The following is an 18008-nucleotide window of genomic DNA, read 5'->3' as shown; positions in this document are numbered from 1 at the left end:
TGAGAAGAGAGTACGGGAGGTGGGTGAGCTGTGCGGCCCCCACTACCGGGTATTCTGAGTCGGGTACATAAAGGGACAGCACCGTGGGATCTTGTAATCCGATATTGTGATGTATGTTATTACCGTGCAGGGCAAAGTGTCTGTTTGTTTTAAGTTTGTGCATAGTTGTGTTGCACCACCCACACAAGCTAGTTTGAGGGCTCTGTTTATGTAGCTAGTGTAGCGGACGCACACTAGGGTAGTTCTTGGCCCTATACAGCTTTTTTCTCTTTACCTCCTTACAGGGACCTGTAAGTGGAGAAGATCGGAGAGCAAGACTTGTAACGGTGAGTAGCATCTGTGTACGTTTGTCCCTTGTCTGTCCCCGAGCGCCGGAATAGGGATTGCTCACGGACGTGAGAATCCCCTTCATCACACTACGCGCGAGAGTGCGAGTGTGTGAAACCTGGGTGGCTGAGGCTTTGTGCCAGTGATGACCTTTCACCCAACCGGTGAAGATCGCCGTCACCCCTGGGGTATCCTCTTTTCCGGTGGAAGAAGGGTTGATACCCCCCTTAAGGTAGACTATTTTCTCCTCAGCTCGGTCGTCGGTCAGCTCCGAGAGGGAATCGCCGTGTCCGGATCCGACTGAAGATTGCCAGGTCCGTTGAAGGTTCCGGTACCTGAAGGTGAGAGAGAGCGGCGCCTGGTGAGTACCGAAACTACACCTGCACGGCAGCAGGCACCACCACACCTCTTACATTTTGGCGTAGTCGGCATGATCAAGGATACAGGATCACGGACACGATGTGGAACGCCACCAAGAAGACCTCCCTGCGGACGGCTCTGGAACAGACTCACCCCCGGACCTGTGCAGACCAGAGCGACTGGGTGACGGTGTCTGGGGCAGACCTTCTGAAGATGGTGCAGCGGTCGGTCCTGCGTGAAAAGGAAGAGCGCCGGGAGAAGGGGCACAAGAAGGCCGCTGTGACGCCCTGCAAAAAATGTCGGCAAACGGGGCATTTTGCCAACGAGTGTACTTGGCGAGAGACGTCCCCAAAGAAGGTGGTCCAGGAAGCGGACCGAAGACGTCAGAAGGGCCAAGCGAAGAAGGAGTCCTGGTGTTTGCTCTGCGGAAACTACGGGCATGAGCATAACCGTTGTCCCTGGGATGAAGAGTGGAGCCAAGACGAGGTTGATTTCCAGTGTTAAAGCTGTGGAGATCCCCGACATAGACTCCTGGAGTGTCCATGGACTGAAGACTGGACGGACTACAAGGCCACCGTGAAGCAGCTGACGGAGTCTCGTCAGCAACTTCGGAACCGGGTGGCTGCAGAGCCCATGTGTGCGCTCTGCGAGGCGAGGGGACATGCGCTTCCCGATTGTCCGTGGAATGAAGACCGGATGATTGCGGATGGTCATGCCCAGAGATGGGAGGAGGAAACCAGGGAAATGGAGCAGAAGACCCTGCTTGAAGGTAGTTCGCAGGTGCCCATTTCCTCTGAGCCGGAACCAAAGGGTGAAGATCCCTCAGTGAAGGATGTGGCCAAGGAACCCGTCTTGGAGAAGGTGGCAGTGGCCCTCCCTTGTTGGAAATGTCGGCGACCAGGACATGCGGCCAGTGAGTGCCCCTGGGAAGATGCCGCGGACCTACTCTGTCCCAAGAAAGCGACCCAGTGACGGGGACGTCCGGAATCTCCCCGCGATGGAACCGTCCACGACCAGGACGTGAGGAACAGGTGTGTCCTGGGTACCTAGAGATGCCAGCGGAAGAGAAGTACGCTGAGGAAGTGAAGATGCCAGTGGAAGCGAAGGAGTACGCTGAGGAAGTAAAGATGCCAGCGGAAGCGAAGGAGTACGCTGAAGAAGTAAAGATGCCAGCGGAAGGGACAAAGTACGCTGAGGAGGAAAATAATCCCCTAGTCCAGGTGTCGGTGGAGGAGGACTCGAACTACGGTGAGATGTCCGCCGACGAATCCCTCCAAGAGCAGATGGAGGACGACTCGAGCATCAGAAGCGCCGACGAGAGCGACTGGCAGGATCGGGTGGAGTCGTGCTCCCAGTTGAATGCCCTCCGTGAAGAGGAGGAGATAGTCCTGGAGCAAGAATACCTGCCGGAAGTGCCGAAATGGACGGACGTACGGGGAGAGGATCGTGGTGCCGTGGGAGGACCCGTTCCAGAGACATGGGACCTTTGGAGATGCCCCACGAGGAGATGCGACAGATGGTGGTTTTTGCCCGGGGGGAAACGGATGACCTGGAGGATTCCGCTGTTGGGTGGTGGTCGGTACCACACCCTGAAGACAGGGACGATGCCACAGGCGACATGGGAGGTCAAGAGTGGATGACTGTTGTCCCCGTGGAGGAAGATTCCCCTTGGTGGCCAACGTCAAGCGACCGTGAGGAGATGCCACTCCCCCAGAGGATCCGCTGATGGAGGTCAGGAGGTAAGAAGAGGAACCCGGAGCTGGAGGAAGAAGGATGTGGGGTCATGGTCTGTCCGGGCTGGGCCCTCGAACACAACCTCGCCGGAGGGACCTCGGGTTTCCCTGACCCGCGGACGATGGACATCGTGGAGACCTTTGTAGGGACTACAAAGGAAAAAGGGGGTGGAAATGTGGAGATGTGCCCTGTGTCCCAGGGTACATCGCCACAACAGTGTGCAGGGGATCTGTGTTCCCTGCAGAGCGCGAGGGTGGACAGCGCTGGGGCAGCTTGTCTGTCCCCAGCGCTGGGTGTGCGGCGGCGGGTGTCTGGTGCAGGGATCGGATGTTTCCCTGCACCAGGCTGTCGGCGGCGGCGGGTAGCTGCGCGGCGGCACTTTAAACTTGGCGCCATTCTGGCCGCCAATCAGAAGCGCCGCCCGCGGCTTTTCAAACCCGGCTCGCGGGGCGCCGGCCAATCGGAGGTGGGTGCGGCGAGCCAATCGGCGCTCGCCGCGTCACAGGCCCCGCCCCTGGCGTCTGACGTCAGATGCCGGGCAGGAGCTGAAGAGTTCGGGCGCGCGGAGGAGCGCAAAAGAAGATGCCGGGTGGGAGCCGAGGACGGAGGGCGCCCGGAAGTGCGCTGAAGAGCTCCGGTGGCCGCGGAAGAGGCCAGAAGACTCCAGGCTCCGGGAAGAAGATGTCCAGCGGCGGCTGGACGCGGAGAAGAGACGGCGGCGCCGCTGGCCAGGACGGGTCAGCGGCAGAAGAGGGTGCCGGAGACCCCCGGATCAGGTGAGGCCTCAGTGAGGCTACTCTCACCCCCTCCCTTTTTCCTCCCTAGACCATCAGGGACGGCCATTAGGCCCGGGGGCACAGTTCAGGCACTAGGCCTGTGGCGCAGATAGGAGTGCGGGGGTCATCATCTGGCTCGGTGGTTTGGGCATTAGGCCCAAGCCACCCCCTCCCGGCGCAGTAGGCGGGCATTAGGCCCGAGCGGCAATCCAGGCAATAGGCCTGTGGGGGCATTAGAGGGCATTAGGCCCTAGTTTAGTTTGGCGGCCGCTAGGTACATATAAGGTGACCCTGGGCACTAGGCCCAGGTCACCCAACAGGCAACAAGTTAGGCGGGCGCTAGGCCCGTGGGTGAAGTCAGGCCTCCGGCCTGTGTGCAGTCAGGGGGCGCTAGGCCCAGTGAATAAGTGCCCCCCCCCCCCCGAGGTGAATAAAGGTGGCACTGGGCACTAGGCCCAGGCCACCCTGAGGTGTTTAGGTAGGCAGGTCCGCTCGGCCTGTGCCCCTGAGAAGAGAGTACGGGAGGTGGGTGAGCTGTGCGGCCCCCACTACCAGGTGTTCTGAGTCGGGTACTTAAAGGGACAGCACCGTGGGATCTTGTAATCCGATATTGTGATGTATGTTGTTACCGTGCAGGGCAAAGTGTCTGTTTGTTTTAAGTTTGTGGATAGTTGTGTTGCACCACCCACACGAGCTAGTTTGAGGGCTCTGTTTATGTAGCTAGTGTAGCGGACGCACACTAGGGTAGTTCTTGGCCCTGCACGGCTGTTTTCTCTTTACCTCCTTACAGGGACCTGTAAGTGGAGAAGATCGGAGTGCAAGACTTGTAACGGTGAGTAGCATCTGTGTACGTTTGTCCCTTGTCTGTCCCCGAGCGCCGGAATAGGGATTGCTCACGGACGTGAGAATCCCCTTCATCACACTACGCGCGAGAGTGCGAGTGTGTGAAACCTGGGTGGCTGAGGCTTTGTGCCAGTGATGACCTTTCACCCATCCGGTGAAGGTTGCCGTCACCCCTGGGGTATCCCCTTTTCCGGTGGAAGAAGGGTTGATACCCCCCTTAAGGTAGACTATTTTCTCCTCAGCTCGGTCGTCGGTCAGCTCCGAGAGGGAATCGCCGTGTCCGGATCCGACTGAAGATTGCCAGGTTCGTTGAAGGTTCCGGTACCTGAAGGTGAGAGAGAGCGGCGCCTGGTGAGTACCGAAACTACACCTGCACGGCAGCAGGCACCACCACACGCACCGCCGCACCTCTTACACTCATGTCAGAAATTCCTTTGGCACATGCACACACGGTGGGACAGCAGGAGAAGTCTGTTGGCATTTGCGGAAGACTGATAAGAAAGCAAAGGTACTGAATTACTATGACAGCTGATTTTTGCTACTAGCTTCATTCTGAGTTGGGAGCAAATACAAAAGATAAGTAACTGTGCACTTGGGAAACCTTCAAGCGTTCCCTGAAAACTCACCTCTTTAGGCAAGCGTATCAAATTCCTGAACCGCCCACATAACTTTCATAAACCTTCCTATCAAATTACATCCACTCTGTACAGTCCACACATATCCTCACATGTCTTCTCATTCTATGCAATAGATAGCACCTTTCCTTGTGTACATATGCCTATTTCCCTATAGATTGTAAGCTTGCGAGCAGGGCCTTCCTACCTCTATGACTGTTATCACCCAGTTTGTTATTGTTATTTCAAATTGTAAAGCGCAACGGAATTTGCTGCGCTATATAAGAAACTGTTAATAAATAAATAAATAAATAAATAAATTGGGAAACTGTGCTGCAATGCAAGGGGAGCAAGTGCATTTATAGCCTAAAGGGTAAATACTGATTGCTTCTGCATGCAGCCCACATATGTTAGACAGCATTATTGTTACACTGCAATTTAGATTTGAGTTAGGACACGCCCCATTCAGATGTAAAACTCTGCAACGTTACATCTACCCCTTCCTGCAGCGCAGTATGGTTTGGCCAAGGTGCAGAGTTACTGTACTTGCTTTTTTTGCTCTTTTTTTGTTTTACTCCCATCTCAGAATCCGCCCCATTGTGTCAGCATTTTATTAAAACACATTGCAGCGAGATTTGCTCTTGCCAATGGCAATAAAATTCAGAATAATGATAAATAGGTCCCAGTGTGTTTTCAAATAGCATTAAGACATCTTTCAGGCAAGACAGAGCTTTTTATTGACTTCTGAAATTATGGCTAATATTATATCATAAGCTTAAACTTCTGACAGCCCCCAGATATTTATTGCTCTATACCACTTAAATGTAATATTGTATTGGAAAGCAGCAGCGTGCATTTCTGGTCGTCTGTCTGCGACTTTATGCAAATGCCTCAGCAAACTCCTACCTTGGGCATATATGTTCTGTGAGATGCTCCACTTTTAGCATCCATGCACGCTGTATTAAAAATAGGTGAATCCTTATATGCCACCATCGGTTAGACCATCGAAACATGTACCAACCCTATGGCAAGTGCAGTTTCTCTGTCTGACCATGGTCTGTTATGCCTGCAGCAGTTCATCTGGGAATGCAGCTGCTTGCACTGACACACCTGCGCCGCTCACATAGCATGCCCACTGAGCGGACCAGATTTGTGCGCACTAGTAGCCACCTCCCAGGAACACCCAACACTTCTGTCACATCTACCCTGATTGCAGCAGCACCCTTGTACATACACTCAGGGTAACGCATGCGCAATTCTATATTTTAGAATTTCTCAGGCATGCAGTTGCAAATAATAACTATGAGAATATCGGCATTGCGTGCAGATGGGGGCTTGTTCAGATGTGGACGGAGCTGCTATTGCTGATATTTCCTTGGAAGCAGCAGCGATAGCTCTGTATGTAACTGCAGCAGGAGGCATCTATTACAAGTAGATGTCTCCTGCTGCACTAGTGATCCAAGCTGCATCCTAGGATGCAGGCATTGGATCACTGCGACACCATCGGGCAGCTTGCAGCACCCATGGGATCATGCAAGTTGTCCATCCCAGACCCTTGTAAGAGGCCAGGAAATCTCCATCCATCAACGGAGATCATGGCCTATTCCCTCCCCATGAACGGCGGCGACACAACTTTGTTTTCACAAACATAGGCAGTTGCCACCCCCTCCCCACCCCAAAACAGCATCATTCTGTCAATCACTGGAAGTCTGATGCCGTCCTGCATTCTGCAAATCTGCGGAATGGGTTCTGAGCATGTGCAAAGTGCCAAACGTCTGTACTTGCAGATTGGGACACACGACCGGTTGGACCTGAATAAGGATCTTTGTGCAACTCATTCACTATATCCAGTGGCGTAAGTTCGTCCCAGTTGCCCGGAGGCATGATTAATGTTGGTGCCCCCCTACATATACACACACATACCATATGTAGCTATCCGGCACTCAGGGTGAACAATAGCAGCGTGCTAAGGTACCTCTCCCAATAGTAATATAGATACACATAGAAAGTGGACGCACTCCAAGTCAGTCATTACAATAAAACAGACACCAGCATACCATTATAGTACACCTACAGTGCTCCCTCACCCGCCAGCAGGTCTCAATGGAGATGCTTTGGCGCATTTAATTAGTGTTCACTCCAGGGACGTGCAGTCAGGGGAGGCAGGGGAGGCAGTGCCTCCCCTGTCATAATGATTAAAATAATAAAAAGAAGATATTTATAACACAGTCTGTTATAAATATCTTTTTTCATTATTTTAATAATCCCCCCCCCCCTGTGGCTGCTTGTGAGGGTGGGAGGCAGCGGGAGAGGTGCCTCCCGCTGCTAACATTAAAAGTCCAGGCAACAGGGGGCGGGGCGCAGCAATGGGCTGTGAAAGCCCATTGAAAATGAATGGAGAAGCGGCACCTATACTGGTGCCGCAATAACAGGGGCGTGCATTCAGCCCCGATGAATGCACGCCCCTGTCAGTGCCCCAGATGTGATTGGCCCAGCGGATCCAGTGCTGGATCCGCTGTCCAATCACTAGCGAGACCCCTTCCCGGCTGCAGCAGGCGCCGTGGGCTGTGTGGGCGCCCGCTGCAGGCAGCGCCGCTACTATGGGAGAGACGTCATGAGTAATGACATCTCTCCCATAGAACAGCAGAGACGAGCCGGCGGACGGAGACGGAGGACAGCGCTGCAGGAGCGGTAAGTATGTGTGTGTGTTGTTTTTTTTTTATGTGTTTGTGTTGGGGGCAGCAACAGGGGCACAGCAACTGGGGGGCGCAACAACAAGGGGCACAGCAACAGGGGCACAGCAACTGGGGGGCGCAACAACAAGGGGCACAGCAACAGGGGCACAGCAACTGGGGGGCGCAACAACAAGGGGCACAGCAACAGGGGCACAGCAACTGGGGGGCGCAACAACAAGGGGCACAGCAACTGGGGGGCGCAACAACAAGGGGCACAGCAACAGGGGCACAGCTACTGGGGGGCACAACAACAAGGGGCACAGCAACAGGGGCACAGCAACAAGGGGCACAGCAATAGGGGCACAGCAACTGGGGGGCACAACAACAAGGGGCACAGCAACAGGGGCACAGCAAAAGGGGCACAGCTATAAGGGGCACAACTACAAGGGGCACAGCAACTGGGGGCACAGCAACTGGGGGGCACAACTACAAGGGGCACAGCAACTGGGGGGCTCAACTACAAGGGGCACAGCAACTGGGGGGCACAACTACAAGGGGCACAGCAACTGGGGGCACAATTACAGGGGTCACAGCTTCTGGGGGCACAGCTACTGGGGGCAAAGCTACAGGGGGCACAGCGACTGGGGGCACAGCGACGGGGCATAACTACTTCGGGCACAGCTAGGGGGCACAGCTATTGGGGGCAAAGCTACAAGGGGCACAGCGACTGGGGTCACAACTACTGGGGGCACAGCGACTGGGGGCACAGCGACAGGGGGCACAACTACTTCGGGCACAGCTAGGGGGCACAGCTATTGGGGGCAAAGCTACAAGGGGCACAGTGACTGGGGTCACAACTACTGGGGGCACAGCGACTGGGGGCAAAGCTACAGGGGCCACAGCGACTGGGGGCACTGCTACAAGGGGCACAGCTACAACGGGCACAGCTACAGGGGTCACAACTACTGGGGGCACAGCCACAAGGGGCAAAGCTACAGGGGGCACAGCTACAAGGGGCACAGCGACTGGGGGCACAACTACAGGGGTCACAACTACTCGGGGCACTGCTACTGGGGGCACTACTACAGGGGGCAAAGCTACTAGGGGTACAGCTACTAGGCTCACAACTATTGGGGGAGCCTGCTCCATCATCTCAGCTAGCAGCAGCACTCTTCCCTGTCTGTGCTAACGTCTTCCCACGTCAGCGAGTGCATAATATTCATTCATTTCTCTCTCTCCTCCTGTGGATTACTTTGTTTGTAAGTATAATTTTCATTTTTACAGGTACCGGCCCTGTTGGATTCTACTGGACAAGTGTACGTGACCGACGTGAGATGTAGGTAAGTAATCTCTCTCTCATTTTTACAGGAACCACCTATTGGATTCTACATGGACAAGTGGACGTGACCGGCGTGGGATGTAGGTAAGTATGTGTGAGTGTGTAAGTGTGTTTTAATAAATTTTTACTTTCACGGTGTGTGTGTGTTGTGTTTTTATTTGGGTATTTTTGTTGTTGTAGAACTACAGGTACCAGCGGGCCCATTATTTCCCCGCATGCTGGCACTTGAGGTTCTCCAAGTACCAGCAAGCGGTGGAAGCTTGCTGGGCCTTGTAGTTCCACAACAAAAAACAATATTCTTTTTTATACACACTTATGGCTATCAGCCCGGCACCCACCGCCCAGGGGTGCTGGGGACAGCCTCGGGCTTCATCCCTGGCCCTTGGGTGCCTGGAGGGGGGGGGACCTCTTGATTTAAGGGGTCCCCACTCCTCCAGGGAACCCCAGCCAGGGGTGACTAGTTGGGGGGGTAATGCCACGGCCGCAGGGACCTACATAAATGTGTCCCCCGGCTGTGGCATTATGTCCCTGGCTAGTGGAGCCCGGTGCTGGTTTTAAAAATACGGGGAACCCCTACATCTTTTGTCCCCCGTATTTTTGGAACCAGGACCGGTCTAAGAGCCCGGTGCTGGTTGTCTAAATACGGGGAACCCCTGTCCAATTTTTCCCCAGTATTTAAACAACCAGGACCGGCTCAAAGAGCCCGAGGCTGGTTATACTTAGGAAGGGGTACCTCACACATTTTTTTTTTTTACATTTTTTAACCCATTCAGATCCTTCTCCATTAAGTTAATGGAAGGCCTGGACAACAAAATTGCATTCATGTCCTCCTCCCACTCCCTTCCCAAACACTAATTTTTGTTTTTTCTCTATAAAAATGTACAATATATCACAAGTATGATGAGCAGGCAGGCAGCGGGCATTGGCGGCATCGGACTGAGGTGCAAATTAGTGGCGGAAGGCTGGGTTGATGGTGGGCTAGTTTGTAAGCCATTGGCGGTGGCAGCAGGCATCGGCTCAGTGGCAGTAGCGGGCATTGGCTCGGCGGCGGTAGGGGTCATCGGCAGGATTCGGCAGACATTATGGCTGTAGTGCCTCACCAGCCTCTGACCTCACCGCACGCCACTGGTTCACTCTAGGATTTTTTTAGGGCAGGGTGCTGATCACGGGAAGGGCACATTTTTCATTCGGGAGGGCACATTTTTAAGTTAGATGGGCAAACTTAGGTACATACTATAATGCTTGGTGCTCCCATTCCTATAGGCCAAAACATGGACAGTGCACGTCGAAGGCGCGCAGCAAAAATTTAGGGGCATGGCCCCATAATAGTGGCAATTCACATTACACCATACAGTAGTGCACCTAATACACATTGCACCAGGTAGAACCTTCTATACACACTGCGACAGGTAGAGCACGTTATACATATTGCGCCAGATAAAGCACGTTATACACATTGCACCAGGCAGAGCACTGAGGCACACTGCACCAGGTAGAGAGCACTGAGGCACACTGCACCAGGTAGAGAGCACTGAGACACACTGCACCAGGTAGAGAGCACTGAGACACACTGCACCAGGTAGAAAGCATTGAGGCACACTGCACCAGGTAGAGAGCACTGAGGCACACTGCACCAGGTAGAGAGTACTGAGGCACACTGCACCAGATAGAGAGCACTGAGACACACTGCACCAGGTAGAAAGCACTGAGACACATTGCACCAGGTAGAGAGCACTGAGACACACTGCACCAGATAGAGAGCACTGGGACACACTGCACCAGGTAGAGAGCACTGAGACACACTGCACCAGTGTCACAACTGAGGGCCTGAGCTGACGGGAGGCAGCCTCAGTTGTAGGGGCTGAGATGTAACGGAACCTGGGAGGTTGTATCAGACCCCTAGACATGTAAGTAACATGTAGAATAACTGCCCGAAGGCGTGACCACGACAACCAGGATAAAAGTCAATGATGTTTATTATGACATACTCCGTAACACAGCAGCAAATAAGAAAACATAAAACTCAGCAGGGAAATAATACAGTTCCTGGGTACTACAGGGTGGCAAGGGCCACAGGGCTCTGGTAGTATGAGATAGTTCTTAATAATCTTCTAGGTGGAAAGTCCTTACCAGGCCCGACTGTAGCAATGGAAATAGCCCAGGATCGTACCAGCTGGTGTTCCAGGAAAAGCTGGACTGCTGTGGGTAAAACGGCTGCTGTGGATACTGGCTGAAACCAGACTGATGTTGACACGGAGTGAATACTGGCTGGATAAATGGTAATCAGTAGAAAAGGGTACCGGCACTTTAAGAAGAGCTGATCTCTGCTGGAAGCTGATTGCTGTAAGCAGGTGGATCTGTAGCTGGAAGCAGATGAATCCAAATGGATAGGAGAGTCAGGCTACACCGCAGGTGGAATGCTGGTGCGGGTCTCTTTAGTGGAGGTTTGGAGATAGGAACTGGAACCTGGAAAACAACCACAGGAGAGAGACAAACTGGAACTAGGTTTGACAACCAAAGCACTGACGCCTTCCTTGCTCAGGCACAGAATACTTATACCTGCAGCAAGGAAGGGATTGGCTAGGCAATTATGCAGATTAACATTGCAAACAGTAGATTGGTGGAAATGAACAGATGACAGAATCCAAGATGGCTGCGCCCATGCAGACACTTGGAGGGAAGTTTGGTTTGTAATTCATGTGGGAATTAAAACAGTAATGGCGGCGCCGGCCACAGGAGACAGGAGACGCCAGACTGATAAGTGCACATTTAACCACGCGGGCACAGCGGAGGCCGCGGCTGACGCAATCACCACTCTGACACTCTGCATGCCGAAACTCAGGAACAGCGGCGGAGGCCACGGGAGACGCCATTCCGGATGTTACAGGCGTTGCGGTGACCGCGTCTCAGAGTGACAGGAGAGGAGGCAGGAATGTGGACATCAGTATGACAGATGGGATCCGGTCCTGGAACGCTGAGCCAGCCTTAGAAGGCATCTGAAGGGTAAGTAATGGCGTCCAGATACCCGGATCGTGACAGCACCCCCCCTTTAGGAGTGGCCCCAGGACACTTCTTTGGCTTTTGAGGAAACTTGGAATGGAATCTCCGGACCAAGGCAGGAGCATGGACATCAGAAGCATTGGTCCATGAGCGTTCCTCAGGGCCGTAACCCTTCCAGTCAATAAGATACTGTAGTTGACCGTAACGGTGACGTGAGTCCAGGATCTTGGCCACTTCATACTCAACGCCTCATTGAGTTTGGACTTTCGGAGTTGGAGGAAGTGAGGAATGAAACCGATTCAGGGTCTAGCGGTTTCAACAGGGAAACATGGAATGTCCTGGGTATTTTTAAGAAGGGAGGTAACTGAAGTCTGTAAGCAACAGGATTGATGACTTGCTCAATTTTGAAAGGACCAATGTAGCGAGGTGCAAACTTCATACTGGGAACTCTTAACCTCAAATTCTTCGTGGATAACCATACCCGATCACCCACCTTGAGAGCAGGAACCGCTCTACGCTTCTTGTCCGCAAACTTCTTATACCTGAACGATGCCTTGAGCAGAGCTGCTCGTACACTCTTCCAGTTGTTTGCAAACTGATGCAAGGTGATATCCACTGCTGGAACAGAAGTTGCTGGGAGCGGTTGGAATTCAGGGACTTTAGGGTGGAATCCAAAGTTGGTGAAGAATGGTGTTGAAGAAGATGAGGAATGATACTGATTGTTATGACAGAACTCGGCCCAGGGAAGTAATTGAACCCAGTCATCTTGAGAGGAAGACACATAGATGCGGAGGAAGGCCTCCAAGTCCTGATGCACCCTCTCAGTTTGACCATTGGTCTGAGGATGGTAAGCCGTGGAAAACTTTAGTTTGACTTGGAGGACTTGACATAAACTTCGCCAGAATTTGGCTGTGAATTGAACTCCTCGATCTGAGATAATTTCTTCAGGCAGACCGTGGAGTCGGAAGATCTCTTGTATGAACACTTGAGCCAACTTGTAAGCTGACGGAAGACCGGTGAGAGGAATGAAGTGTGCCATCATGGTGAACCGGTCAACTACCACCCAGATGGTATTGAACTTGTTGCACATGGGTAAGTCTGTAATGAAATCCATCGACAAATGGGTCCATGGTCGACGGGGAACGGATAGTGGAACCAGTTTCCCCGCAGGCGACTGGCGGGATACTTTATGTTGGGCACACTTTGGGCAAGATGCAATAAACTCCATGATGTCCTTTCTCAGAGTTGGCCACCAATAGGACCTAGAGATAAACTCCAGGGTTTTTTGGATACCTGTATGTCTGGCAAAACGGGAAGCATGGGCCCAATGCATGAGCTTCTTCCTCAGTACCGGCTTCACAAAACTTTTCCCTAGTGGGGGCGTAGAGTCCATCCCTACCGTGGAGAATGCCAACGGATTGATAATAGGATGCTTGTCTGAAGACTCTGACTCATTTTCTTGCTCCCATGAGCGGGAAAGGGCATCGGCCTTGCGATTCTGAGAGCCCGGACAGAACTGGAGTTTAAAGTCGAACCTGGAAAAGAAAAGTGCCCATCTGGCCTGACGAGGGTTGAGACATTGTGCGCCTTTCAGATATAAAAGGTTCTTGTGGTCTGTAAGTATGGTGATTGAATGAGAAGCTCCCTCCAACAGATATCTCCACTCCTCTAGAGCGAGCTTGATGGCTAGCAACTCCTGGTCGCCAATGGCATAGTTACGCTCCGCTGGGGAGAACTTCCGGGAGAAGAAACTGCAAGGATGTAAATGGCCATCTTTAGCCCTCTGAGATAACACCGCTCCTACTCCAACGGAGGAGGCATCCACCTCTAAGATGAAAGGAGAGTCGATGTCGGGCTGTTTCAGAACTGGTGCAGAGATGAACCGTTGTTTTAAGAGATGAAAAGCTTGCGTAGCTTCTTCAGACCACTTGGACGGGTTAGCACCCTTTTTAGTTAAAGCAGTAATAGGCGCCACAATGGTGGAAAAGTCTCGTATAAACTTTCTGTAATAATTGGCGAACCCTAAGAACCTCTGGACCCCTTTGAGGGTTAAGGGTACCGGCCAATTCTGGATTGCTTGTAGTTTCTCAGGATCCATTTCTAGTCCGGAACTGGACACAATGTAACCTAGAAACGGAATGGACTTGACTTCAAAGACGCATTTCTCTAATTTGCAATAGAGATGATTGACACGGAGACGGGACAGAAGCTCTTTTACCCAAAAACGATGTTCCTCTAAATTGTTGGCAAAAATGAGGATATCATCTAGATAGACCACGACATGACGGTATAAAATGCCTCTGAAGATCTCATTGACAAATGCTGGAAGACAGCTGGAGCATTGCTCAATCTGAAGGGCATGACGAGGTACTCATAATGTCCGTCACGGGTGTTAAAGGCGGTCTTCCACTCGTCACCCTCACGGATCCGGATGAGATTGTATGCACCTCTCAAGTCCAGCTTTGTGAAGATGGTAGCTCCGCTAACTCTATCAAAGAGCTCAGTAATCAGGGGTAGTGGATAGCGGTTCTTGATGGTAATGTCGTTCAGACCTCTGTAGTCAATGCACGGCCGCAGACCACCATCTTTTTTCTTTACGAAGAAGAAGCCTGCGCCGGCTGGAGAAGAGGAAGGTCGAATGAACCCTTTTGCTAGGTTCTCTTTAATGTATTCCTCCATAGAATGCGTCTCAGGCAGAGACAACGGGTAAGTTCGGCCTCGAGGTGGAACCTTCCCTGGAACGAGATCAATCAGGCAGTCCCATTCTCTATGAGGAGGAAGGATATCAGCAGAAGCCTTACTGAACACATCCGTGAAATCTTGATATGGAGGAGGTGGAACATCAGACGACCTGGGGGAGGAAGAACAGACAGGCAATACTTTAAACAAACATGTCTCAGCACAGGAGGGACCCCATGCCAGAATCTGCGTAGTCGTCCAATCAATAGATGGATTGTGAAGACGGAGCCATGGAAGGCCCAGGACCACAGGATGTGTGGCTCTTGGAATCACTAAAAAAGAAATAAATTCGGAATGAAGAACTCCCACTCTCAGACGAACTGGTAGAGTCCTTAGGGAAATAACTGCATCAAAAATCTTGCTGCCATCCACGGCAGTTAAGGAGATGGACGAAGGAAGTCTCTCGGTGGGTAAGGACCACCGTTTAACATAGGCTTCGGTAATAAAGTTCCCAGCTGCTCCGGAATCAAGGAGGGCAATGACGTTCCGATAACGTTGAGCAATTTGGAGCGACACTGGGAGATTACAATCATGAGGAGATGGAGAGGAGATCATTACTCCTAGCCGGCCCTCTCCTGGGCGAGCTAGGGTTTGGAGTTTTCCCGGACGTTCGGGACAGGCATTGATGGTGTGAGACGGAGCTGCACAGTAAAGACAAAGAGACTCAGAGAGACATCTTCGGCGCTCAGCAGGAGTTAAACGGGAACGGCCAATTTGCATGGGCTCGTCTTTAGATGGTGACAGTTGGCGAGGAGGAGGAGCAGAAGATTTTGGAGCAGATGATCTTCCACGCTCAGTTGCTCTCTCTCTGAAACGTAAATCAACTTTCGTGCAGAGTGAGATTAGCTCATCTAACTTGGAAGGTAAGTCTCTGGTAGCTAACTCATCTTTAATACGCTCAGATAAGCCATGCCAGAATGCAGCATACAGGGCCTCGTCGTTCCATGCCAGTTCGGATGCCAGGATCTGGAACTGTATAAGATATTGTCCTACAGTACGTGATCCCTGGCGTAAACGGAGAATCTCAGATGAAGCTGAAGTTACCCGGCCTGGCTCGTCGAAGATACGCCTGAATGTTGACACGAATGCAGTGTAGGAGGATAGCAGGGTGTCGGACCTCTCCCATAACGGTGATGCCCAATCAAGGGCTGAGCCACTGAGAAGAGAGATAATGTAGGCAATTTTTGTACGGTCACTGGGAAAATTGCCAGGTTGTAGCTCAAACTGAATCTCACACTGGTTGAGAAATCCCCTGCAGAATCTTGGAGATCCGTCAAATTTTGCTGGCGTTGGAAGATGAAGACGTGGAGCAGAAATGGGTAAGGTGGGTGGGGTTATAGCTGGAGTCACTGTGGTTGACACACCGGACGCGTCTGATCCACGGAGGGTTGTCTGAATCCCAACCAGCCGAGTAGAGAGATCCTGGAGACAGCGGACGATGTGGCCCTGTGCAGCCTCCTGATGTTCAAGTTGGGCTGCCAGTTCTTGCATCGGCCTGGCCGCTTGATCCTGGTCTCCGGCTGGATTCATATGGTCAGTGCTTACTGTCACAACTGAGGGCCTGAGCTGACGGGAGGCAGCCTCAGTTGTAGGGGCTGAGATGTAACGGAACCTGGGAGGTTGTATCAGACCCCTAGACATGTAAGTAACATGTAGAATAACTGCCCGAAGGCGTGACCACGACAACCAGGATAAAAGTCAATGATGTTTATTATGACATACTCCGTAACACAGCAGCAAATAAGAAAACATAAAACTCAGCAGGGAAATAATACAGTTCCTGGGTACTACAGGGTGGCAAGGGCCACAGGGCTCTGGTAGTATGAGATAGTTCTTAATAATCTTCTAGGTGAAAAGTCCTTACAAGGCCCGACTGTAGCAATGGAAATAGCCCAGGATCGTACCAGCTGGTGTTCCAGGAAAAGCTGGACTGCTGTGGGTAAAACGGCTGCTGTGGATACTGGCTGAAACCAGACTGATGTTGACACGGAGTGAATACTGGCTGGATAAATGGTAATCTGTAGAAAAGGGTACCGGCACTTTAAGAAGAGCTGATCTCTGCTGGAAGCTGATTGCTGTAAGCAGGTGGATCTGTAGCTGGAAGCAGATGAATCCAAATGGATGGGAGAGTCAGGCTACACCGCAGGTGGAATGCTGGTGCGGGTCTCTTTAGTGGAGGTTTGGAGATAGGAACTGGAACCTGGAAAACAACCACAGGAGAGAGACAAACTGGAACTAGGTTTGACAACCAAAGCACTGACGCCTTCCTTGCTCAGGCACAGAATACTTATACCTGCAGCAAGGAAGGGATTGGCTAGGCAATTATGCAGATTAACATTGCAAACAGTAGATTGGTGGAAATGAACAGATGACAGAATCCAAGATGGCTGCGCCCATGCAGACACTTGGAGGGAAGTTTGGTTTGTAATCCATGTGGGAATTAAAACAGTAATGGCGGCGCCGGCCACAGGAGACAGGAGACGCCAGACTGATAAGTGCACATTTAACCACGCGGGCACAGCGGAGGCCGCGGCTGACGCAATCACCACTCTGACACTCTGCATGCCGAAACTCAGGAACAGCGGCGGAGGCCGCGGGAGACGCCATTCCGGATGTTACAGGCGTTGCGGTGACCGCGTCTCAGAGTGACAGGAGAGGAGGCAGGAATGTGGACATCAGTATGACAGATGGGATCCGGTCCTGGAACGCTGAGCCAGCCTTAGAAGGCATCTGAAGGGTAAGTAATGGCGTCCAGATACCCGGATCGTGACAACCAGGTAGAGAGCACTGAGACCCACACTGCACCAGGTAGAGAGCACTGAGGCACACTGCACCAGGTAGAGAGTACTGAGGCACACTTCAGATAGAGAGCACTGATACACACTGCACCAGGTAGAGCACTGAGACACATTTCACCAGGTAGAGAGCACTGAGACACATTGCACCAGGTAGAGAGCACTGAGACACCCTGCACCAGGTAGAGAGCGCTGAGGCACACTGCACCAGGTAGAGAGTACTGAGGCACACTGCACCAGATAGAGAGCACTGAGACACATTGCACCAGGTAGAGAGCACTGAAACACACTGCACCAGGTAGATAGCACTGAGGCACACTGCACCAGGTAGAGAGTACTGAGGCACACTGCACCAGGTAGAGAGTACTGAGGCACACTGCACCAGGTAGAGAGCACTGAGACACATTGCACCAGGTAGAGAGCACTGAGACACATTGCACCAGGTAGAGAGCACTGAGACACATTGCACCAGGTAGAGAGCACTGAGATTGAAGTTTATAGCTGCAGAATTTAGCCCAGGACACAGAGGGGGAGCGCTGATCACCTCCACACTTGCGGAGCTGCATTAAAGATGGCGACCTGTTGATCCTCCCTGGCGTCTCCGAGTCCTTTTAAACATTCATACACAGGAAGGCTGGGTTTGCCTCGGCGGGAGAGGCAAACCCAGCCCTCCTGTCACACCAGATCATTAGCAGACCTATAGTCTGCTCGCAGAGGAGGGGAGATGCTGTCAGTCACTGTGTCAGCGCAAGGCTGAGACAGCGACGGCTGACAGCTACGGACGGGTGGGGCAGGCCGCGGGGGAC

The 18008-nt window shown here is 52.4% G+C and overlaps 1 protein-coding gene across 2 annotated transcripts in view; it reads left to right on the top strand.

Moving 5' to 3' along the window:
- CCDC122 (coiled-coil domain containing 122) overlaps window positions 1-18008 on the top strand; it is a 275690-nt gene that overhangs the window by 30752 nt on the left and 226930 nt on the right. The window lies entirely within an intron of this gene.

This window comes from Pseudophryne corroboree, chromosome 2, assembly GCF_028390025.1.
Source record: "Pseudophryne corroboree isolate aPseCor3 chromosome 2, aPseCor3.hap2, whole genome shotgun sequence".
NCBI lineage: Eukaryota > Metazoa > Chordata > Amphibia > Anura > Myobatrachidae > Pseudophryne > Pseudophryne corroboree.
Note: the sequence above shows the minus strand (reverse complement) of the source record. Positions and strands in the feature narration are given on the sequence as shown.